This window comes from Esox lucius, chromosome 1 (genome assembly GCF_011004845.1).
Source record: "Esox lucius isolate fEsoLuc1 chromosome 1, fEsoLuc1.pri, whole genome shotgun sequence".
NCBI lineage: Eukaryota > Metazoa > Chordata > Actinopteri > Esociformes > Esocidae > Esox > Esox lucius.
In genome coordinates, this window is record NC_047569.1 from 26425428 (window position 1) to 26451132 (window position 25705).

Consider the following 25705-nt stretch of genomic DNA (forward strand, 5'->3'; position numbering starts at 1 on the left):
TTGTCTTATTTTGTTCTACGTTATGTTTAAAAGTTAAAAAAGTTGAAAAATGTATACTCTGGCTTTTTCATTGTTGTAATGTACTGAATGAGCCGCGTTACCAAGTTTTAACAGTGGGTGTCACTGCAACCACGGGCATTACTGAAAAGGTCTATTTGTAAATCCGATACAGTCATGGTTTGAATCAATGTTTACATAACTGGAGCATAGCCAGACATATAAGGTGTCTCTGGCATACTATTGTTGAAGGTTCTGGGTCGTGAAGTTTACAGATGTTAACAGAAGCCCATCTGTATAAGAAGGTACTGGCTACTGCTTCAGTCCATGGAAGGTACTTGGAGGTAAATAGTTAGCATCTTTAAGTTTAGGAAATAATGTCGTATTTAATTTAGCTGAATCCTTTATACAAAGCAAGCATACATTTGGTTGCCGAGTGGTTAATGCTTTAGACCTGTATATGAAAGGTTGCTAGTTTGAATCCCTGACTGAAATGAGAAACAAAAAATGTCCTGTCCTTGCAGGGTAATTAACCTGACATGCTTCCAGGACAATGCTGTAAATTTGAATGGTTTCTTCTCAGTCAACATGGTAAAATAATAATACGGTGCTACCAATTCACACATAATAGTAGAAGTCTATAGCTTTGTGAATAACACTACAGGCCCTACAAGAATACAGGCAATATTGGGGATTAGCGATCTTAATGATATTCCAGTATAATAGCTTTTCATAACATGGTGCGTGGCTGCAGGAGTTAGGACTGAATAATTCCAGTAGAAAGACAATAACTTTCCATATCATGGTGCGTGGCTGGAGGAGTTAGCAATGAATAATTCCAGTAGAAAGACAATAACTTTCCATAACACGGCGCGTGGCTGGAGGAGTTAGCAATGAATAATTCCAGTAGAAAGACAATAACTTTCCATAACATGGTGCGTGGCTGGAGGAGTTAGTAATTAATAATTCCAGTAGGAAGAACATAACTTTCCATAACATGGTGCGTGGCTGCAGGAGGTAGGACTGAATAATTCCAGTAGAAAGACAATAACTTTCCATAACATGGTGCGTGGCTGGAGGAGTTAGTAATGAATAATTCCAGTAGGAAGACAATAACTTTCCATGGTGCGTGGCTGGAGGAGTTAGCAATTAATAATTCCAGTAGGAAGAACATAACTTTCCATAACATGGTGCGTGGCTGGAGGAATTAGCAATGAATAATGTCAGTAGGAAGAACAACTTTCCATAACATGGTGCGTGGCTGGAGGAGTTAGCAATGAATAATTCCAGTAGAAAGACAATAACTTTCCATAACATGGCGCGTGGCTGGAGGAGTTAGCAATGAATAATTCCAGTAGAAAGACAATAACTTTCCATAACATGGTGCGTGGCTGGAGGAGTTAGTAATTAATAATTCCAGTAGGAAGAACATAACTTTCCATAACATGGTGCGTGGCTGCAGGAGGTAGGACTGAATAATTCCAGTAGAAAGACAATAACTTTCCATAACATGGTGCGTGGCTGGAGGAGTTAGTAATGAATAATTCCAGTAGGAAGAACATAACTTTCCATAACATGGTGCGTGGCTGGAGGAATTAGCAATGAATAATGTCAGTAGGAAGAACAACTTTCCATAACATGGTGCGTGGCTGCAGGAGGTAGGACTGAATAATCTGTCTCATAGCAGTCTAGGCCAACCTTTTCTTCAGAAGAGATGCTGCTTAAAATATCACACAGAAGACAGTAAAAATACTGGGTTAATACTGAGGTTTTAGTCTTACCAACGACCTCTAGACTGGAACCAGGGTTAATACCGAGGTTGTAGTCATACCAACGACCTCTAGACTGGAACTCCGGTTAATACCAAGGTTGTTAATTTGCTCAGATGGCTTTTTTGTTTTGCAACAGAATAGTTGATTGGAATAGACTAGTGTGCTATACTGTATCCTCAGGGCATCATTCTATTCAGAGCATGTATGAAAGATTTGTCAAAGACATGCAGATCTGTCACTCGACAGCAGCTAGGCAGTTTATAGCAACTTTTAGAACTCTTTCTGACTGTTACACTGCCAGTTTTTAACTTCCAGCAAAAACATCCTTCTCTGTGTTCTACCAAATGGCATTTTTTACTGTAGAAATGCCATTTGGTGTGGAATTCTTACTGTAGAATTCATTAATTTTGACAAAACAATACTACATACAGTAGGGAATAGGGTGCCATTTGGGATGCCAGTTCTTCACGCTGTGAGTCAGTCTGTTCATGAATGTAGATGATGTTACTGTTGGATGGTGCTGGTGTCTGCCTCCTCTGGAACATGACCTCCATCTAAATAACTGAAAAGCAACAGGCTACAGGACTAAAATATATGAATATCAATGGAGAAGATGCTAGCAATGTGGCTTAAATTTCACTGTATTCCCTGTCCTGTAGCTGTAATATTTTGCTTTGTGAGACCATTAAGGGAGCCGGGTGCAAGTTGAGAGGGACTTTAGGGCTCCTTTGCTCATGTCATAAACTATATCTCCTATGGTAATACTCTCTCTGTGTAGCTCATCTTTCAAGGCAAACACCCAGAAGAGAATGTCAGACAGAGACTGTCAGTAGAGATGCAGATAAAGACTTAACAAACCTTTACATACCGGGTCCAGGATGTTTATCAGTGGAGGAAACATGAAGCAGAGAATTAGAGGACCTAGAGACGCCATACACTTCATTTTGAATAAATACACTACTTATCAGCATTCAGCATCCAATATACAAGGCAGCTACAAACAGATGCTCTGGAGACTGAGGAGTGAGTCTGATATAATAGCCTGTAAAAGACTGTGTCTGTGTTGGCATTTGAAAAATAGATGTAGTATATTTTTCCTCAGAAATGGAGGAGAGTAACAATCTCAACATCCTGTAACCAGCCACCCTTGACCTTCAGCATTATTCATGGAGACCAAAGAGGTGCGCTGGTCGTTTGCTCCTGACCTCACTGATCTGAATTTATGAACCAGTTGTTTTGCTTCCTTCGAGTGGAAAAGAAGAAAATCAGCTACCTGCCTTTCTTGAGTTGCACAAGACCAGAGGAAAGTAGAAATGCTCCGCTACTGGTTCACCACTGTAATCCCAGAGTTGAGAGTAAAACATGATAAAAAAATTATTTGTTCTTTAGTCTACCCCCATTATGCTAACAAACTGAAATAAATACATAAAAGTAGGTAAATCAAATAGAAATCTGAATGCTCTAAGTCTGTACATGTCTATGGTTTGTAGTCCCTAACTTGCATTGAAGAAGTTTATGAAAAGGTCAGGAAAGATTATCAAGTAATAATTGATTGTAGAAAGGGATGCATGATAATCTTCACTGCAAGAAAATATTAGATATTCCTGATATTTATTAAACTTTTTTAATGTGTATATTGCCCGACTAAGAACACTATCTAAGTATGACAGTTACAGCACGTCAGTGGTCTCCCCAGATGTACTGTAACTGTATTGTACTCTACCAGGTTATGTAGATCTGGATCTAACCCAGTTGGCCAGTACACAAATTTGGCCAGCAAATTGAGTTTAGTGATAGCTATAAACAAAGAACAAGGTCCTTTTAAATGTGAATGCTTTATGTAAAAAGCCCTGGTGAGTGCCAGGGCTTTGTCACAGAGCCGTCACTGCCTCTGCCCGCCTGCGTGTGAGGGAAGCGTGAGACATTCTCCACACTGCCCTCGTCAGTCCTGCCATTTCACTGAAGTGTTCCTCTTGTGTTTTAATGATCATTAAGCGTACTTCCAGATGTTGGCAAAGACCTGCCCTGACACAGACCTCTGTGTTTTAAATGCAGCAATCAGAGCACCAAGAAGAGAGGAGAGGGACACAGTCAAAGAGGATATATATACTAAAGATGGATAGAAAAAAAGGACCTCAGAGAAACATGGCAATACACTACACTGTGGATGTCTTGCCTGCTATGTCATTATTCGCCGGAAAACAATTACAAACACTGCCTGGTGTTTATAGTATGTAGCATATGGAGCTGATCCTTTTATAGTTTTTGTAATGTGCCATTTCAAACAAGCTGTCAAGTTCTTTTTCCCCACCAAGTGGTGTAATCAGTTTTGTATCTTGGAGAGAGTAGAACATAATCATTATGGATCTTTATTTTGCGTGACTATATTAGAAAAGATGCTTTCAAAGCCCTGAAAAGACAACAGAAAAAAAAATAAACTATTATTTATTGCCTTTTATTTTCATTTGTATTCATCAAAGCACTAGTCTTTTTTTTAATGAGGTCTTCTTCTCGGAAGGCTTGAAAACAGTAGATGAATGTGGCTGCCAAGGTGGCACTGTTTCGTAACACCAAGCTGACCAATTCTATTTAGGTTTCAGCCTTGACTATGCCACTAGCTGACAAGTCTCTGGGAAGTTGCATTTGCAGTGGAAATTGTCATGGCTGCCCAGTGAGAGGGAATGATTTCCAGGTTCTAGTGTTCTCTAGTGACTCTAGTGGCTCAGGCACCTGGAAATAAACCTGAGTGAAGGTGCCCTCACACGCACTGAGCAACCTGACTCCTTGGTTGGAAGAGCTGTGAGGAACAAAGCAGAATGGCTTGGCCTAGTAGAATGCCTCCCAAATCTGTCGGGAGATGTTGCAATGAGACTGGGTTGCAGATAGAGTTATAGAACAATAGCAGGTGTATGAAGTAGAGGAATAGCAGCGTGTTTGTGGCTGAAGGTTTTATTTGAGATTGGAGGTTTTGAGGTTTGTGCTTTAGCAACCAATACCTGTTACGAAGTTCAAAAGTTTGTGTTCACAGTGCAGTGACAGGACAACATATTTTGTCTGACTACCCATCTCCATAGTTCTGGCCAATTGCATTTCCCATACATTTTTCTGTAACACATTGAGTCTGGATTTGCTTCCATCTGATTGCTCTTCCAAACTGATAGTTTGGGCCATAACTGGTTTATATTATCCCATTATTTACATTGACATAATCCAATAAAAAAAATATTCCTTGCTCAACCAGGAAGTAAATCTAGGCCAGTGTCCTTACATACCAGACGGAATGCACTCTCTGGCCTTCTACCTCCATTGAGCTCACAGGCACCCAAGCTGGTTCCATAGACTCAGTACCTTTGGAATAGGTAACTTGTTGGCAACTCAAACCGTTGGAGTCCTACAGATTTATTGTTTTGTCTTTTCTGGATCCATACCAAGATAAAACATAGCATACTACAAGTCCTACGCAATGCACAACATGAATGGATTACATACAGTATATCAATGTATTATTAGTCAAGATATCTAGGTGGGGTGATGATTTATTTAGTAGACCTCTTCCTAAGTTATAGTGGTGTTTTGGTTTCTTAAGTTTGTGTATTGAGTTTTGGTTTCTTTTGGTTTCTTTAGTTTGTGTAGTGACGTTTGGTTTCTTTAGTTTATGTGGTGAGTTTTCGTTTCTTTTGGTTTCTTTAGTTTGTGTAGTGAGATGAAAGGCTCTCTTGAAGATACACTATGACATCTTTGTATAATGTCAGCCAGTATATATGAAAACCAAAACTGTTTTCTGTATACTCTGTCATCCATTTTGGGCAACCATTCTAATTATACCATGTTGAGACCTGCACTTTTATTGATGTATTTCTTACATATCATACAACAAACCTAAACCTGTATATAGTGGACACGGTGGCATCTGGGACACAGCCCCTGTATCAAGACTCACTGACATCTTTGTCTTCCTTTTCATTCCTCCTTTAGGAGCATTGTTGCGGCTCACAGGCTGCTTGCTGTGCCAGTCTGCCAGTCTAACTCTGTGGATACCGTGAGAGCCCGATGCCTGTAAAACCCCCAGCACCCCACCCCTTATCCCCCCTAAAAACACCACAACTACGGCCACCCCGACAGTGCCTCCCACCGCAACCCAGCAGCAAGCCTGTGAAACACGCGTTAAATTCACCTGTAGCATCAGAGTCATGACTGGTAAGAAACTGCCCACAAGTAAACACACTGAGCAATTTAACCGTCGTAAATACCAAAAGGGGCCAGTTGGCATTTTCACTGAAGCAATACATAAATACTCTTTTCTTTGGGAGTTGTAGCTAGCTAGCTGTGGTTGGCACACAGAGGGGTGTGCACGCATGCACACAGCAGAGCAAGATGTCTCACATATTTTATGTGTTTGCCTAAAGTTCATCAGATTAGTTTTTTTCACTCTCTTATCCACCGAATACTTTTGTTTCACAGTAGAGGTTAGGTTTTATGCTTTCCTATTTAGGTAAAACCTATTTTGTTTCTCTCATTTTACTATTAGAGGAGTTTTGCTGTTAGAATAAAGTTACCATTACAGTATGTACCATAAGTGGAATCTTTGTTGAACTTTACACTAACATGCTACATATCTAATGTATATAACTACTACAGTGGGGAGAACAAGTATTTGATACACTGCCGATTTTGCAGGTTTTCCTACTTACAAAGCATGTAGAGGTTGGTAATTTTTTATCATAGGTACACTTCAACTGTGGGAGACGGAATCTAAAACAAAAATTCAGAAAATCACATTGTATGATTTCTAAATAATGAATTTGCATTTTATAGCATGACATAAGTATTTGATCACCTACCAACCAGTAAGAATTCCGGCTCTCACAGACCTGTTAGTTTTTCTTTAAGAAGCCCTCCTGTTCTCCACTCATTACCTGTATTAACTGCACCTGTTTGAACTCGTTATCTGTATAAAAGACACCTGTCCATTCACTCAATCAAACAGACTACAACCTCTCCACAATGGCCAAGACCAGAGAGCTGTGTAAGGACATCAGGGATAAAATTGTAGACCTGCACAAGGCTGGGATGGGCTACAGCACAATAGGCAAGCAGCTTGGTGAGAAGGCAACAACTGTTGGCGCAATTATTAGAAAATGGAAGAAGTTCAAGATGACGTTCAATCTCCCTCGGTCTGGGGCTCCATGCAAGATCTCACCTCGTGGGGCATCAGTGATCATGAGGAAGGTGAGGGATCAGCCCAGAACTACACGGCAGGACCTGATCAATGACCTGAAGAGAGCTGGGACCACAGTCTCAATGAAAACCATTAGTAACACACTACGCCGTCATGGATTAAAATCCTGCAGTGCACGCAAGGTCCCCCTGCTCAAGCCAGCGCATGTCCAGGCCAGTCTGAAGTTTGCCAATGACCATCTGGTTGATCCAAGAATGGGAGAAGGTCATGTGGTCTGATGAGACAAAAATAGAGCTTTTTGGTCTAAACTCCACTCGCCGTGTTTGGAGGAAGAAGAAGGATGAGTACAACCCCAAGAACACCATCCCAACCGTGAAGCATGGAGGTGGAAACGTCATTCTTTGGTGATGCTTTTCTGCAAAGGGGACAGGATGACTGCACCGTATTGAGGGGAGGATGGATGGGGCCATGTATCGCGAGATCTTGGCCAACAACCTCCTTCCCTCAGTAAGAGCATTGAAGGTGGGTCGTGGCTGGGTCTTCCAGCATGACAACGACCCGAAACACACAGCCAGGGCAACTAAGGAGTGGCTCCGTAAGAAGCATCTCAAGGTCCTGGAGTGGCCTAGCCAGTCTCCAGACCTGAACCCAATAGAAAATCTTTGGAGGGAGCTGAAAGTCCGTATTGTCCAGCGACAGCCCCGAAACCTGAAGGATCTGGAGAATGTCTGTATGGAGGAGTGGGCCAAAATCCCTGCTGCAGTGTGTGCATACCTGGTCAAGAACTACAGGAAATGTATGATCTCTGTAATTGCAAACAAACCAAATATTAAGTTCTGCTTTTCTGATTTATCAAATACTTATGTCATGCAATAAAATGCTAATTAATTACTTACAAATCATACAATGTGATTTTCTGGATTTTTGTTTTAGATTCCATCACTCACAGTTGAAGAGTACCTATGATAAAAATAACAGACTTCTACATGCTTTGTAAGTGGGAAAACCTGCAAAATCGGCAGTGTATCAAAAACTTGTTCTCCCCACTGTACCTCCTTGCCTTATAAATGGAAATCAGCAGGTTGATCTACACTCCCCTGTCACAATTCACATTTTACCAAAAAGTTTAAGGAAAACATGTAGACTATTTTCCAAGTTACCAGAAATATGACAATGTCTTGATTGCATGTATTCACACTCCCAGTTTTAGCACACCTGACACCCATTATACCTGTGAGTGAATTGGACCCCGTTCCTCCCAGACCCAGAACCACAGGGAACCCACCTCTAGTCCCCTTCTTCCCCACAACCCCAGTCCCCCATCCCCTGGCACCGGGCTCTCCACCTCCCCCTCAGATCCTGTCACACGTCCAGGCATTAACCGCTCATTGATTTACAGCGATGGCTGACACATATAATGCTTCATGTGCAGACCCTCTGCACCATACTGATTTTTATAAGATGCACCCTTTAGCTGGTGCCCCCCCATGCTGAAGGACCTACAGCATCTTAAACACACAGCTATTTAATGTTTGAAAAAATCTGGAAATAACGTTAAGGAGCCCAGATCCCTATTGAGAGAATTCTCAGACAGGAGGAGGTCTTTTGAAATATTCATTAGCAACGAAAGAGGTCCAGTAAAGTTATTCTTAATCAAATGATTTAGTTAAATGGGCCATTAGAGCTAAATGTAGAACAGTAAGAACAGGGCCCTCAGTCCTTTTAGGGCTCCCACAAGCATATATCATTGCGGTGTCCTAAATGGCACCCTAGGGTTTTCCATAGAGCTCTGATGAAAAAGTGATACACTATATTAGGAAAAGGGTGTCATTTGGGACATATTTCACCTCTGCAGCTTTCCTTTTCCCCTCCAAACCAAACCTCAGCCTGTCTGAGAATGGCTCGTTACTATGAGGTTGTAGTCAGTGCTCACAACACACAGCTATAAATTGCATGTGAGCACGACACGACAGCCAGCTGCAGACACAATTGTTTCCCTGAAGTTGATTGTTTATATTCCCCTCAAGCTTCTTTTGGCTGAGAACATACAGACCCAGTCAGGTATTATTATTTATTTTAATAAAATAAAAACAACTCCTCTTATCCTCCTTTGGTTCTGGGACTGTGCCATCTAGGAACATCTGTAAAATCAAAACATTTTTGGATAAAGCAACAAACAATTAGCAAATGTGTCTTAAAGAATGTTTTGTTCAATGGACAACTATTGCGCACCTACCATTGTGGTGTTGGCATCCCTGTCGATTTTTCTTTACAATTACTACTACTTGTAATACTGCCACTGTTACTACTATTACTACTACACCTTTTAATGGTTCCTCAAACAATCTGTTGAGGAAGAAGCGCCCCTACTCGGTCAACCTCTAAGTTTTCTTCAAAAGGTTCTTTGTAGAATCCTTTCAAAGAAGTTCCCACTCATTTCAATTTGGAGAACCCCTAAAAGATCATCCAGGAACCTTTTGTACACGGTGGCATTTGTAGTGTGTAGTTTTCCTACTGTTACTTATTACTTTTGTTACTACTGTTAATATTAGTACTAATAATATTATTATTACTTTGTTTGTATACCTATTGAATGAAGCCATGGAGTTGTTTGAAATTAGTAATACTACTAACGTGACTACCACTGCTACTACTACAAAAAGTTAAACCAACATTTCAGCCTTGCTGGGGAGGCTTTATTGTACCTCATTCACAGTGGTCATAAACGGGATATCCCGAATTAGCTCCCAGCTTGTGTAAGTACGCTGAATAACAGCAGTTGTGCATTCAAACATCGCAGTTGCTGTAATATTTAAAACATATAAAAATAGATACTTAAAATCATATAAAAAAGGATTTAGATAGCACAATGATTTCCTATATTATTTTGTCCTAGTTTTTTGTGAAATTTAGTGAACTATATATAATGTAAGCAACCAGGGAATGACCATGGGATTGTGCTTGCGCTGTCATTCTACTATTACTGAAGATATACAGAATTATGTTTATTACAATGCAGCAATTCTGCATAAACTTCAGCAAAAAACACACCAACTGGTTGTGCATCAGACTGAGAGCGAATTAAAAAAGTTGATGAAAGCATAGTGTATATTATGTCAGTTATTTAAGATGTGAAACCATCCAGTCACATTAGCATGGGGTTGGTTGTGAAGCTAAGAGAAGGCTTTGTGTGTGTCCAAAATGGCACTATTTATCGCCGTGCGTTTGACTATGGCCCTCTGTGTTCCATTAGGGACACAATCTGTGTATCCACAAGTCTCCCACCAGAGATGATGAATGTTGTTCAGAGTGCGGGAGGTTTCCAGGCTGTAGTGACTCTGTTTAGCCATCTCTACTCCTCTACACCCTGTTCTCATCTGCCCATTCTGCTGCCTGGCATCCAGGTCTGTTGGCTGTGGAACAATACAAACCACGTTCTCTATCCCGTCCTGCGTCCTCAACGGCTCCCTATCCCCTTTATAGTGCTCTACCTTTGTCTCGGGGGTTCAGGGGGCTTTGGTCAAAAAATGTGCCCTGTGTAGGGAAGACGGTGCCATTTGGGATGTAGCCCAGGTCTAGGGTGTAACAATACAAACCACATTGGGGCTCCTTTATAGTCATGCCAGATGGACAGCAGACCAGTCAAACTACAGTAAAATGGGAAACACACACAGGTAGCTGTGGCAGGCTACATCCAGACCTCATACGGACCACCAGGGAACAGTACTGTAAAATAACCTAGCGTTAGCTACTGGTGCTAAAAGGTCTGCGTTGTTAGGGGTCATTTGCATTTCAGGCTGTGTCTTAAATGACACCCTGTTCCCCATGTAGTGCACTGATGTTGAACAGGGCCTGCCAAAAGTAACGCACTACAGATGCCACATCTTAAAATGCTAATTTGAGTGTAGTAGGAATATACAGTACCAGAGCTACAACAAATGCAAACTTGCGGTGTATTCAAGGTTTATAAAGCTTTCTAAAGTCAATAATATACATTTTTAAACGTCAGACTTATATATTTACATATATATATTTATTTTGTCATGAATTATAATCCATCAAACATTTGTCATGACTGCAGGATAATTTTTCTGATGAAGACAATTGGCTCAAATTGAGATTTAGCATCTGTATATAGGGAAAATGGTGTGATTTGGAATGCAGATGAGGTTAAATGGTTTCTCTCTAATCCATAGTGACGGTTGCTGGCTCTGCGACACCAACAACAATGGTAGATTCTGTTTCCATTGTGTTGCATACGGTTTCTTCCTTACTGTATAAGCTATCATTCTTACTGCAACTGCTAGTAAAGTCAGGTGCTCTTTCCATGGGTTCATCCAAGAGTTCTTTTCCTCCACACACAAGCGCCTCAGGATCAGAGTACTGGAAACCCTCCTGAGAATTTAATGGGCTGTTGGTGGAGCTGCAAAGCTGAGTGAAGTGAAATTCTGAATGTCACATTAACTAAATAATATATGGAGCGTTACATTCATCCAACGTGGGTGAGGTCACCACACAATGACCTTGAAATACCATAAACACATGAACATTTAAAAAGGTTTTGTTTTTTCAATGCACATCATTAAAGGTGTGTGTGTTCTCCGTTTAAGTCTGTTGATGGTTAGAGACAACTGTAGGGGATTATCTCTTTGTAGAGACAGCTCCCTATGTCACGGTCAAACCTGGAAAATGAGATGCATTCTTTCAATGGTAGAAACATTTCTATCTTCTGCTGCATTCTTCCAATGGTAGAAATAATTATTTCTTCTTCAGTATTCATCCAACGGTAGGGCAGCCTGCTAAAATCCTCAGAATGAATCCTGAAATTCATTCTAGTCAGGCAATTTTTTTCGGGGAGATTCTTATAAACAGTGCGAGAAGGACCTTGGTCCTGTTTATCACAGCGGGGTGCTAAGCGGAGTATGCTGCCTCATTCTGTAAAACGACCGTTGACAAGGAAAGCCAAACAACCCACTGCAGCTGAATAGAAACCTCTGCAGATAGTCTCTTAATGTGGGTAAGAAATGGCACCAGTCCATATATATAAAGCATTACTTTTGTCCAGGGAGAAACGTATAGACCACGGTCAAAATCACTGTGCACTGTGAAGTAAACAGGGAGACGTTTGGGACGCACGTTTAGACAATATCTACTGAGGTGGGGAATCAGGCTGTAAAGTAAAAGCAGATGTAGCGAAAGGCTGGAATATTTTCCACTTGAAGTAGACTGCTGATTTTTTGGACCCTTTTTCTCTTGCTCTCTCTCTCTCCTTTTCTGTGTCTCGCTCTGTCTCTCTGTCTCGGTCTGTTTCTCTGTCTTTATTTCAATGTCTGTCTCCCTCTGTTCCTCTTTCGCTCGGTCATTTGTATTTTCGAGACAAATATCTTTCCACTGTACACACTCCAGTAATATATTCTTCATTGAAAATGTGCTGCTTACAAAATATAAAGAATAAAATGCCTGCATACTGCTCTTAAATAATATGGTTTTATTAATGTCCAACACCATGAGTATTTCACAGACAATTGTGACCTGGGGACTCAACTGGAAGTGGACATTTGACCTTGTACAGAGCCAGGGGAGGCTGGCAGCTGAGCCTTTATCTCATCACTCCTTATGACACGTCAGGCACGGCCAAGCTGACTGAGGTCAACAATCTTTACAGCATGACCTCCAACATGTTGGACAGCAGGACTTTCTGGCTGAGCAACCTGTGTGATTAGAAGCAGCACAGCTTGGCAAGACGTGTATGTGAGGAATGCCTCAGCCCAGGACTCTCCTTAACCCCATTGGAAGGTTTCAATGAGACAAGGTCAAACTACACCAAAAACAGACTAACTACGAAATGGCACTCTAAACCGCATTCTAGCCCTCTAGCCCCGCATTAATGGACTATTATTATTAAGTCCATATCACACCTGTGACAACTTGCCAAAATTACAAGTGCGTTCCCACTTAGCACGCTGAGAAACCAAGCATGATCCTGGGTTCAGGTTACCCCCGGAACATTTTCTTCCAGGGTTTAGAGTCCCGCTGTCACTAGCATCTTACTCACCACCTCCAGGGGTCTTCACCACTAATATGAAAACATTGCAAATAATAGTTGGCACTGTCTACTGTACCTGCAGAGCCAATGACAGTCTCCTGGGCCAAACAGTGAGTGCATCACAAAGGGCTCTCTATTTCCTACATTTCCTACAACCTTTGACCAGAATCCTATTGGCCCTAACCACAGGTAGTGGACCATAGTATATGGGGAATAGGGTGCCATTTCCATTCAGTCAGAGGTAATAGGAGGAGGCTGATGCTGAGGTCATTAGAGAGAGGAAACTAGAGAAGCTTCATCACAGTCCACTCTGAAGGCCACTAGTAAACAGAACCCCATAGGATAAGCCCATAGACCTCTTTCTGACTGTTAACAAATCTGGGTTCAAACACAGTTTGACAATAAATCTAAAATTCTATACCTTGATTGAGCTTTCTTGGCTTAATGGACCAATACAATTGATCAAAAACTCCTAAACCTGCCAGCTTGGCACTCCGGGCAGGCAGAGTGTGTGAAAGATTTCAACTAGTATCAGAAACCCTTTACAGGCAACACTCTGTGTTGGTAAAATAATACAAATAAATATTTGAAGTACAACTTAAATAGTAATGGAAGCAGAAAATACATCAAAACACTGGGAGGCTGGTGTGTCTGTGATGGCTTTGGTTTGGCAAATGAGAGCAGCTCCAGAGAGGCACACAAATAGTTATGTCTTGGTATTCAACCTTTCCATATTCATTACACCACATGGGACAGAGATAGTACTATATATTCCAGTACGTTTCTGCATATTCCTATAATGGATTTAAATGGCAGTTTGAGCTTGCAGTTTACTTTAATTAATTTACCATGGAACATACAGACATATACTCACATTTGGGGGTATATACTCACATATACCCCCAAATCCTTTAGCTATACTGATGAAGTCATTTGGGAAAGTTAACATGAAAGTAAAACCCTAGCTGCAGTAACCAGTCAATTGTAAATAACAGATCTAGAGTGACAGACCTGTCAGTTTTTAATTGTTCAGACTAAAAGATATCAGGGACATAGTTACAGTATCAACATTTGCGGTGTTGTCCTTTTCCACTAATCAGGAGAAGCTGATACACCAGTATTGCTACCTTTAAGAGAGAACATACTGAGAGCTGTGAGGATGGTGTCAGATTATTAGACTCATCTCACTCAATCTGATTAAGACTGACTTTTCTATTGATAAATAAGATGCCCATGCTCCTTTAAAATCAGCAATGATTAAAGATCCTAATGATGTGGATCGTACTGAAAGAATTGTGAAATCTTGGCATTGATTTTGAACTTTTTATTGGTCATGCAAAAAAACTATCCTTTTATTTAAGGATAGTGATCTATGAAGCCTAGTTGTGATCTAGTTGTTTGGCTACTTTTAAAATTCGAATGATAAAAGAAATCACCCAAATGGCCCTGATCAAATAATTTTTTTGCCTGCCCTGTTTTGCCTGCCCCGTTTTGCCTGCCTTGTTTTGCCTGCCCCGTTTTGCCTGCCTTGTTTTGCCTGCCCCGTTTTGCCTGCCTTGTTTTGCCTGCCCCGTTTTGCCTGCCTTGTTTTGCCTGCCCCGTTTTGTCTGCCCCATTTTGCCTGCCTTGTGGATTCAGGATTGGGCTTAAACATCCTGGATCCTCTACCGTTCATGTCCATGACAAGATGTTGAGCCGGGCGGCGCCGAAAAGAACTGTCAAAAGACCTGCGTAACAAGACAATGGAACTTTATAAAGATTGAAAAGGATATAAAAGATATCCAAAGCCTTGTAAATGCCAGTCAGTACTGTTCAATCACTTATTAAGTGGAAAATTCGGGGATCTCTTGATACTAAGCCAAGGTCAGGTAGACCAAGAAAGATTTCAGCCAAAACTGCCAGAAGAATTTTTCGGGATACAAAGAAAAAAAACTGGTAACCTCAGGAGAAATACAGGCTGCTCTGGAAAAAGACGGTGTGGTTGTTTCAAGGAGCACAATATGACGATACTTGAACAAAAAAGAAGGGAATCTTGTGAAAATTGATGGCAAGATGAATGCAGCATGTTATCAGAAAATACTGGCACACAATTTGCATTCTTCTGCACGAAAGCTGAACATGGGATTCTCTTGGACTTTCCAGCACGACAATGACCCTAAGCACAAGGCCAAGTTGACCCTCCAGTGATTACAGCAGAAAAAGGAGAAGGTTCTGGAGTGGTCATCACAATCTCCTGACCTTAATATCATTGAGCCACTCTGGGGAGATCTCAAACGTGCGGTTCATGCAAGACGACCAAAGACTTTGCATGACATAGAGGCATTTTGCCAAGATGAATGGGCAGCTATACCACCTGCAAGAATTTGGGGCCTCATAGACAACTATTACAAAAGACTGCATGCTGTCATTGATGCTAAAGGGAACAATACACACTAATAAGAACTAAGGGTATGCAGACTTTTGAACAGGGGTCAGTTCATTTTTTTCTTTGTTGCCATGTTTTGTTTTATGATTGTGCCATTCTGTTATGACCTACAGTTGAATGTGAATCCCATAAGAAATAAAAGACATGTGTTTTGCCTGCTCACTCATGTTTTCTTTACAAATGGTACATATATTACCAATTCTCCAAGGGTATGCAAACGTTTGAGCACATCTGTATATAATGCATTGGTTAAAATCAAATCAATTGACAATGACACACCAAGTGGTTGAGTAAGGTTCAGAAAATCACAGCATTTGAGGTTATCAGCAACAGTAGACAGACAATTTCAATTTAGATCATCAATGAGATGGACCTTGTAGTCATCCAACTCAATCAGTAATGAGATGGACCTCATAGTCATCCAACTCAGTTAGTAAAGATAGACCTCATCGTCATCTAACTCAGTCAGTAAAGATAGACCATATAGTCATCCAACTCAGTCAGTAAAAATGAACCTCATAGTCATCCAACTCAGTCAGTAAAGATGGGCCTCGTAGTCATCCAACTCAGTCAGTAAAGATGGGCCTCGTAGTCATCCAACTCAATAAAGCAGACCGAAAAGTCAGAGACCATGACAACAGTCAATGTAACAATCTACAACCATCATGTGACATCCTTACACAAACTTACACAAGATTTCATCTGTGTGTAGATGGGTGAGGGAAAGTGTATTCGTGTGTAGATGGGTGAGGGAAATTGTATGTGTGTGTAGATGGGTGAGGGAAAGTTTATGTGTGTTTAGATGGGTGAGGGAAATTGTATGTGTGTGTAGATGGGTGAGGGAAAGTGTATTTGTGTGTAGATGGGTGAGGGAAATTGTATGTGGGTGTAGATGTGTGAGGGAAAGTGTATTCTTGTGGAGATGGGTGAGGGAAATTGTATGTGGGTGTAGATGGGTGAGGGAAATTGGATGTATTTGGGTCGGTCTCAATGAAAAAAAACGGCATAGCCATGAAATGCAGACAGAGGATGGCTTGAATTTACCAGCACTTTAGAGAAGTGAGGAATTTTGTAATCTCAGAGGAGTGGTTGAGCCAGACGCCCATGGATGTTTTCTGCCGCAGTGTCAGTATCAGTTCAGAATGTGGTGTTGGACAGTGTAGCATATCCATGTAGGTAGATCCAACTCCGTGTCTAACATAGTCTACCTAGCCAATCCTGTTCTACGTCCTAATCCTATAATGTTCTACCTTTGACTGGGGCTCTTGGTAGTGCATCATTTGGGATGCTGACTCTGTGCTGAGTCTGGGTTGTCAGTCCACTATACTAGCTAGTGGACCGTTTTCAGCGATTGTGATTCACGTGTGACTTAGTGGCTGTCTTCACTTCAGTCGTACGCCCAAAATGCTGAACGAGGCATAATAATATATAACACCTAGCAAAGGGGTTGTCCCAACTGGAATCCTAGCACCTATTTACTGCACTGCTTGTGGCCTGTTGGCATGTTGAACACTGTAGTGTCCCGTTTGGGATTGGAACACTACATAGTACCGCTGAGTATGAAAAGAGTCCATTGAGCCATCAGGTAGAACTCTCAATGGTCCTGGAGCTGTTTCTTAGACGGGACCAGCTGCTCCAGACAACCTAGATTGTGTCCCGTAAGGCCTCATACCCCTGTTCAGCACACTACTTTTGACCATGAGCCCTACAAGCCCTGGTCAGTTATGGTCATAAACGGTGCACTACAAAGGGCCCGGTGTCATTTGAGACTCAGGCCTGCACACCCTGCATGGACCCTGGGCGCCATCAATCACCTGTCTGGCTCGTTCACGCTGTTCTGAAGCCCAGAGGCCACATCTTAGGCTCCATCCCAGAGTACTCACTACCTCTTACATAGTGGTCTACTTGTGACCGGGACCTGTAGGGCACTATAGGGTATCACTTGAAAAAGCATACTAAGTCTTACTGTACCCACTGTTGTGTTGTTAACACCTGGGCTCTGTATTCATTTGTCTTCTCTGAAACCACCGACATTCCTCAGGCCTTACAGTGAAGGTCTGTGGAGAGAAACCAGGGTCTCAGTTAGACTGCTGCTTTTCTTGGTCAATTTAGTAGGTTTATACAAACCGCTCAGTGTTTTAAGATAGATTTGATCTTATAATTGCTTATTGTTTTTATATAGAAAGCAACTTTTCTTTGTAGAGATTGTGGGCATAACCCATTAACTGAATGATGTTGGCTTTCATATACATGTATATATTTAAAATATTGACATGAGAAGGCTGCTGATTGGCCAGCTCATCTTCCTCTGGATCTCTGATTAGCAAGCTTATCCTCCTCTGGATTTCTTATTGGCCAGTTCATCCTTCTATGTTAAGACATAATTGAATCACGATCGCTGAAAACGGTCCACTAACTAGTATAATGGACTGACAACATAGACGTAGCACACAGTCAGCATCCCAAATGATGCACTACCATAGGATTAGGACGTAGAACAGGATTGGCTAGGTAGACTATGTTAGACACAGGGTCGGATCCACCTACATGGATATGCTGCACTGTCCGACACCACATTCTGAACTGATACCAACAATATTTTTTATCAGGCTAGTTACTTTAAATAATTATGTCTGTGCTGTGCTCAAAGGTGTTGTATGAATTTGAAAAGCCATACCAATGTGTAGATAGGACGAATGCAAGATTTAAGTTGAAACAGTTGTTCTGTGAAATTCAGACCCAGCAGTTTATATATATATATATATATATATATATATATATATATATATATATATATATATATATATATATATATATGGGAATATCCTATGGTAGGTATATTAAATATTAAAGTAACAGTGTAACTTTTTCATAGGCTTGTTAACCCATAGTTTATTGAGATTCTATGTGCTTGAAGTGGTGAGAGAGTACAGAATAAGATGTGCCATGTTATTCCTAGTGGTGCTGTTAAGTTTACCCCTTTACTTTAGCATGGAAACTCATGTCAGGTATTAGCCAGCTTTTTGTACACATGGATATACCATTAAGGTTTATGCACTTTTTTTTTTTTTTTTTTACAAAGGTAGAGGCCCTGTACCTCTGTGAGTCTGCCAGGGAGAATTACCCTCCCTTCAGTCAGCAAAACGAAGCTCCTTTTTCCCACAGACAAATTCCAAAAGATTGAAATAAACTGAGAAAAGAGGGGAGCTTAAAAATGAAGGAAATCTCTCAACAATGTTACTTTCTTTTGAGAAGGTTGGGAGAGTCCCTGGTAGACAGGGTGGCAGGACCATAACTGTGTGTCCCAAATGGCACCCTAGTTTTTACATAGTGCACTGCTTTTGACCAGAACCATATGAGGGCTCTTGTCAAAAGTAAAGCACTTTATATCAAATAGGTGTAATTTGTGAAGCAAGTCCAGACTCAGATGGACGTGGTGTTTCCTGCTCCTGACTCAGACATTGGCCATGATGCTGATGTGATGTGAAGCCAGCAAGTTTCTCAGAAGCCCCACTGTTAAAGGAGAATATTCCTATTTCACAACTTAATGCTAGATGGTTCCTCCCCTTGAAAGTAGTTTATGGACCAAGAAAAGCAATAAAAACATCTATATAGCTAATGGGTATGTGTAAGCATTTTTAAATCACATTGAAGTACCTTCAAACCAAATCATTGATTTCTGGTGATTCTTCTTAATATGTTCACACTTTACTTCCGTGGATTTTTAGCATGCTGTGACTAAACATAGCTGATGTTTGTCATGGCCGTTTAAAGAGAACCCCACCAAGGATAAAAGGTTCTCTTGGACCCCATACTTAATGGTGAGGAACTATCCATCATCAAGTTGTAAAATGGTGCTTCAAAGAGGAGTTTGGTAATCAGGCTCTTCATACCATCCAACCATTTTGTGTACAGTTCAAGAGAAGTTGCTATCTAAAGTTTGCTTAATTGTCAATTAGCAAAGTGTATCATTGACAAAATATGAAGTATCCCTTTAAGTAGGGCAATCCATCTTGCTGTGTTTCCTAATGTAGCTCCAACTCCACTCGATCATACCTGATTTCTAAATTACTGTTCTTACTAACAGCAGTAGGGTTTGACCAGCACTGTGACCACACAAACTGAACTGCCTGGCTACAGAACCCTAGCCAAGCCTACTGTAGAGCAGTAACCATGCCAACCGCCTGCTACCGCCTAGCAATCAATACCATAAGTCACAGGTCAATCGTAGACTGTAGGGAATACACTGCTATTTGGGTTGTAGGCAGGGGGTTTGTCATTCAGAGAGGAGTGCCATACAAGACCAGAGAAGAGAGCAAGCCTTCTGATATGACGTCCATTACTCTACCATAATCCCCCTCACACATTCTTTCTCTGGCAGCAAGGACCAGTCTACACCCAGGAGCCAGAAGGCCACAGCCTAGCCAAGAACTGTTGTAGAGGGGGACTAACTGCAGAACTGCCCAACAGGAGAAGGTGGAAAACACAGTACCACTTATTCTGTACACATTGTTGTAAAGCCATTTTAACTCAGCGGGCAGTCTATCATGTTGACCTTGAATATTCTGAAATCCTTCCGTGTTATTTCAACATCCTAATAACAATTAAACAGGATGTGAACATTTGATTACAGACATTTTAAGTGTAATTAACTGATTGCAGATATTTTAAGTGCATCTCTTTCCAAATACACTATAACATTCATCAATGACTGTGCCACAAACGGCCCCCTACCTTGACTAGGATCTGTAGTGCACTTTGTAGAGAGCAGGCCTTGGTAAAATGTAGGGGGCTGTGTAGGGAATAAGCAGTACTCTGGTCCAAAACTAACAACGGTAAAAAAGGTACTTATCATGTTTTGATTATCCTGGCTGGAGTGTGTACAACAGACTCAGTCATCCATTTGTCTCATTGGAGGATACATACGTGATGTACATGCTACATTTAGTAGCTTGACCATTAATCCTACGATTGGAATCCAGTCCAGTTACAACATCCTAGGTTTGGAGTCAGGTGACAGGGGATGCAGGACAGGGGATGTGGCAGGGCCATCTTTAGCCTTTTGGGGCCCTAAGGAAAATTCCATTTGGGGCCCCCTCTCCCCTAGTGGCCGGAGGCCTCCTAGCAGTTGGGGGGCCTAAGCAACCACTTATGTCGCTTATGCCTAGAACCGGCCCTGGGATGTGGGATACCTTTTCACTCCGTTTGCACCCAAAATATCTCTATTCCCCTAAATACTGCCCTCAGAAACCAGGATAGAAGCTTTAGAAGATGTCTATCTGGTCTGGATCTACGAATCCACTGCCAGTCTCTCTCTTGCCCTTTCTCTCTCTGTCTGGTGTCAGTCTTTCTGTGTCTTTCTCTCTCTGTCTGGTGTCAGTCTTTCTATGTGTCTTTCTCTCTCTGACAATCTCTAGCTTGGAGAACACAAACACAGGCCTGTTGACTCTACTAATACTCGTTCTCTCTCTCTTTCTCCCTCCCTGCCTCTGCCATAAAAACCAAAAATTAAAACCTTTGCCTTAAAAGGCAATTCTGTTAAAATAACATTTATAAATGTGCTCAGCAGCCCTCTGGTCAAGTCAAATACCAAACCTCTTTCTTTAACTTCTTCCTTTCATTTCTCTCTGCAACATCACCAATGCCTGTTGGGTGCAACTATCTGCAGATGTTGAAAAACAAATGAAGAGTTTCCTACATTCTATATCTTTATTTTATCTCTGTCCATCTCTCTCTCTTTCTATGTCACTCACTTTCAGGTTGCGTGTCACACAATCACTCGATCCAGCTTATAACTTCCTGCCAGAGCCACTGAATTTAGGACTCCTTGTCACACTTCACACCAGCTGACTGCTCTGGGCTCCACCAGTGTTCCAATATTGCTGATATTAAGCTAGGTTTCAGTGTTTTCACATTGTTAGGAGTCATTTCTAAATGGCAACCTAAACATACAATGTGAACCACACTCTCACTACACAAAGACACAACTGACAGACGTACCAACCAATGGATAAACAAGAGACAGACCTTCCAACCGACAGACCACTCCATAAACAGATGAACTGCCCAACAGACAATAGACATTCATACCAACCCACTGACAGAACATCAGATTGAGCGACTGCCTGACCAAATGAATGACAAACAGAAAGAAACGAGGGGGATTGTCAGTGTCTACCATTCTCTCCTCTGTCAGCCTGTGCGAGGCTTCCCAGATAAAAAAGAACAAAACAATCATTCTCTCTTTCTTTCTTTCTCCGTGTAGAGTGGAGCTGGAAGTCGTCCTTGCTCACTCCTTCTAGCCTGCTCTGACTGCAGCCCTGTGAGGACTGTCCAGTACAAGAGTCCCATGGAGATACTGAACTAAGGAAAATAACCCAGACTCTCACTAGCAAGGTTACATCAACATGGTAGCGGCTCAAGAAAAACAATGTGACAATAAAATAATTTATTTTTGGGGAGATTCAAAACCACAGTGCTCCTCTAAGAGGTTAAAACACTGAAAAGATATCAGGACCTTTCTTTTATTATTTTTGCTTTGTTTTGGCTTAGAGAAAGATTGATAAGTGTGTGGGGTGAGAACGGTTCCCGACAGAACCACACTACACTACAGAAGTCAGGTTATACTCTGGCATCTAATCTAGGTTTATTACACATGGCAACACACCAAGAAAAGAAGACAGCAATAGTGTATGACTATAGTAGAATATACAAAATAATACAAATAGTATTATGGTAGTCTATAACAAAAGAAATACAAATATTATTATAGGTGAATATACAAAATTCACCTATAATGGCCTTGAAGAGATTCTGGCAAACCGTCCAGCGCCTCAGGAGAGGGAAACAGTGCCCTACCAACGCTGTTTACAGTAGAGGTGGGCAGCTGTTGACCTCGACTGGGGATGTCGTCGGGCGGTGGAAGGAGTACTTCGAGGATCTCCTCAATCCCGCCGTCATGTCTTCCATTGAGGAAGCAGAGGATGAGGGCTCAGAGGTGGACTCGTCCATCACCCGGGCTGAAGTCACAGAGGTGGTCAAGAAACTCCTTGGTGGCAAGGCACCGGGGTTGGATAAGATCCGCCCTGAGTACCTCAAGTCTCTGAATGTTGTGAGGCTGTCTTGGTTCACACGCCTGTGCAACATCGCGTGGCGGTCAGGGACAGTGCCTCTGGGATGGCAGACCGGGGTGGTGGTCCCTCTTTTTAAGAAGGGGGACCGGAGGGTGTGTTCCAACTATAGGGGGATCACATTTCTCAGCCTCCCTGGGAAAGTCTATGCCAGGGTGCTGGAGAGGATAATATGGTCGATAGTAGAACCTCGGATTCAGGAGGAACAGTGTGGTTTTCGTCCGGGCTGTGGAACACTGGACCAGCTCTATACCCTCTACGGGGTGTTGGAGGGTTCAAGGGAGTTTGCCCAACCAATCCACATGTGTTTTGTGGATTTGGAGAAGGCATTCGACTGTGTCCCTCGCGGCATCCTGTGGAGGGTGCTTCGGGAATATGGGGTCCTGGGTCCTTTGCTAAGGGCTGTCAGGTCCCTGTACGACCGAAGCAGGAGCTTGGTCCGCATTGCCGGCAGTAAGTCAGACTTGTTCCCAGTGCATGTTGGACTCCGGCAGGGCTGCCCTTTGTCGCCGGTTCTGTTCGTAATTTTTATGGACAGAATTTTTAGGCGCAGCCAGGGGCCGGAGGGTGTCAAGTTTGGGGATCACACGATTTCGTCTCTGCTCTTTGCGGATGATGTTGTTGTGTTGGCCCCTTCTAACCAGGACCTTCAACATGCACTGGGACAGTTTGCAGCCGAGTGTGAAGCGGTGGGGATGAAAATCAGTACCTCCAAATCCAAGGCCATGGTCCTCAGTCGGAAAAGGGTGGCTTGCCCACTTCAGGTTGGTGGAGAGTGCCTGCCTCAAGTGGAGGAGTTTAAGTATCTAGGGGTCTTGTTCACGAGTGAGGGAAGGATGGAACGGGAGATTGACAGACGGATCGGTGCAGCTTCTGCAGTAATGCGGTCGATGTATCGGTCTGTCGTGGTGAAGAAAGAGCTGAGCCGCAAGGCGAAACTCTCGATCAATCTACGTCAATCTACGTTCCTACTCTCACCTATGGTCATGAGCTTTGGGTCATGACCGAAAGGACAAGATCCCGGATACAGGCGGCCGAAATGAGCTTTCTCCGCAGGGTGGCCGGGCGATCCCTTAGACATAGGGTGAGAAGCTCGGTCACCTGGGAGGAGCTCAGAGTAGAGCCGCTACTCCTCCACATCGAGAGGGGTCAGCTGAGGTGGCTTGGGCATCTTTTTCGGATGCCTCCGGAACGCCTTCCTGGGAAGGTGTTCCGGTCCCGTCCCACCGGGAGGAGACCCCGGGGAAGACCTAGGACACGCTGGAGGGACTATGTCTCCCGGCTGGCCTGGGAACGCCTCGGTGTCCCCCCGGAAGAGCTAGAGGAAGTGTCTGGGGAGAGGGAAGTCTGGGCATCCCTGCTTAGACTGCTGCCCCCGCGACCCGGCCCCGGATAAGCGGAAGATGATGAATTAATTAATTAATATACAAAATAATACAAATAGTAGGCCTATAGTAAAATATTAAAAGTAAAATATAATAGAAATAGTAGGACCAGAAAAGAATTCAAATATTAGGACTATAATAGAGGACAACAAAGAGGCCTAGAATATACTATAGATTTTAGACCAATAATAGAATACAAATAGTAGGCCTAGAGTAGAACCAGTTAGTAGTCCTAAAATACAAGTTTCAAAATAGTATGCCTAAAATACCATGGTTAAAAATAGAAGAAAGTTGGTTATTAATAGAAGACAGTTTGGCAATACTAAAATATTCTTGTTGAATAATTTAATATAGTGTGTTAATAATAGAATACAGGTTTTTTCATAACAGTAGATGATTGGTTAATTATAGAAGACAGTTGGGGTATAATAGAAGACAGTTGGGGGATAATAGAAGACAGTTGGGAATAATAGAAGACAGTTGGGAATAATAGAAAACAGTAGGTTAACAATAGACCATTGCTGTGAAGAGGAGTCAGACTTTCTGTCTCGAAGGTCAAACCCTCTAAATAACATACAAATTTTTTTTTTGTTTTGCTGATAAATTAGTGTATATGAACTTTTGACACAACTGATGGAAAAACAGATAGGTAATTAGGCTTGGGAAATAAATAAACAGTGTTATTGGTCTGTATGCCTGCAGACTGTAATAACCAAACCAGGATGTATAAACACACTGCTCCTTTACATCCAACTTTAGGAATAGGAACTCTGAAAAGGGAAACACAGCATCACTTGGGTAGCGGTTCACACTCAAACACACACCATATACACACACTGTAAATCATTATCGTCCTGACCACAAGGATCTCCATTTCCAGTACTGCAAAAGAGCTCCGACAGACTGACGACACTGCTGCATCTCTCTCTAGGCTGATCTCACACACACACACACTATGGCATCACACACACACACACACACTATGGCAACACACACACACACTATGTCAACACGCACACACTTTGGCAACACACACACACACACTATGGCAACACACACACTATGGCATCACACACACGCACACACTATGGCAACACACACACACAGACACTTCCCTATGTACTGCATTGCATTTTATCATATCCCATTGGGTCTATGGGACAAATTTACTCGAATTTTATTTTTATATATTGGACAGCTATTTAAATTTCACTAACTTATAACTTGATGTTAGATATTTCCTCACCCCAGTGCTTAATCTGTAAATGCAGAGGTCCCGGATTACAAAGTGAACGCGGATCCTGTCATTCTTTGGAGGGAATGAGGTGCCGGATCGAGCAAGCTGTCACAGGAGTGCCGTACTGAAATGACGGCGAAATAAGCAGAAAAGATCAACATAATTAACTCATGCCTTAACACATCCATAACTTTCATCACTGCCAAAACTGGTCTGTGCCCAAAACCAAACTCATCTCTTATCATATTTCATAGATAGGCCTAGCCAACTACAGAATCACATTAAAATGATCGGATCATAGTCACCAAGACTGCCACAGATTACGGAAATGTTTTATTCATACCTTTCTGTTTAATGGTCAAAAAGACAAATTACGTGCAGGTCCCAATAGGTAACAGATAAGAGTCGCCATGTCCTGGATCTGGAGCCAGAGGTCTCGAATATTTAATTGAAAATAGTACAAAGATAACATATATGTTAAAACTGAGAAATGTTATTGTTGTTGGAAACATACATGCCCATTTTGAATTTTAT

At 42.0% G+C, this 25705-nt stretch overlaps 1 long non-coding RNA gene across 1 annotated transcript; it reads left to right on the forward strand.

Moving 5' to 3' along the window:
* Positions 1 to 217: 217 nt before the first annotated feature.
* Positions 218 to 21830, forward strand: LOC109616220. The gene is made up of 4 exons (XR_002197342.1): positions 218 to 341; positions 5745 to 5966; positions 19801 to 19895; positions 21685 to 21830. It is a non-coding gene; the product is annotated as an uncharacterized LOC109616220 (long non-coding RNA).
* The last annotated feature ends 3875 nt before the right edge of the window (positions 21831 to 25705 follow it).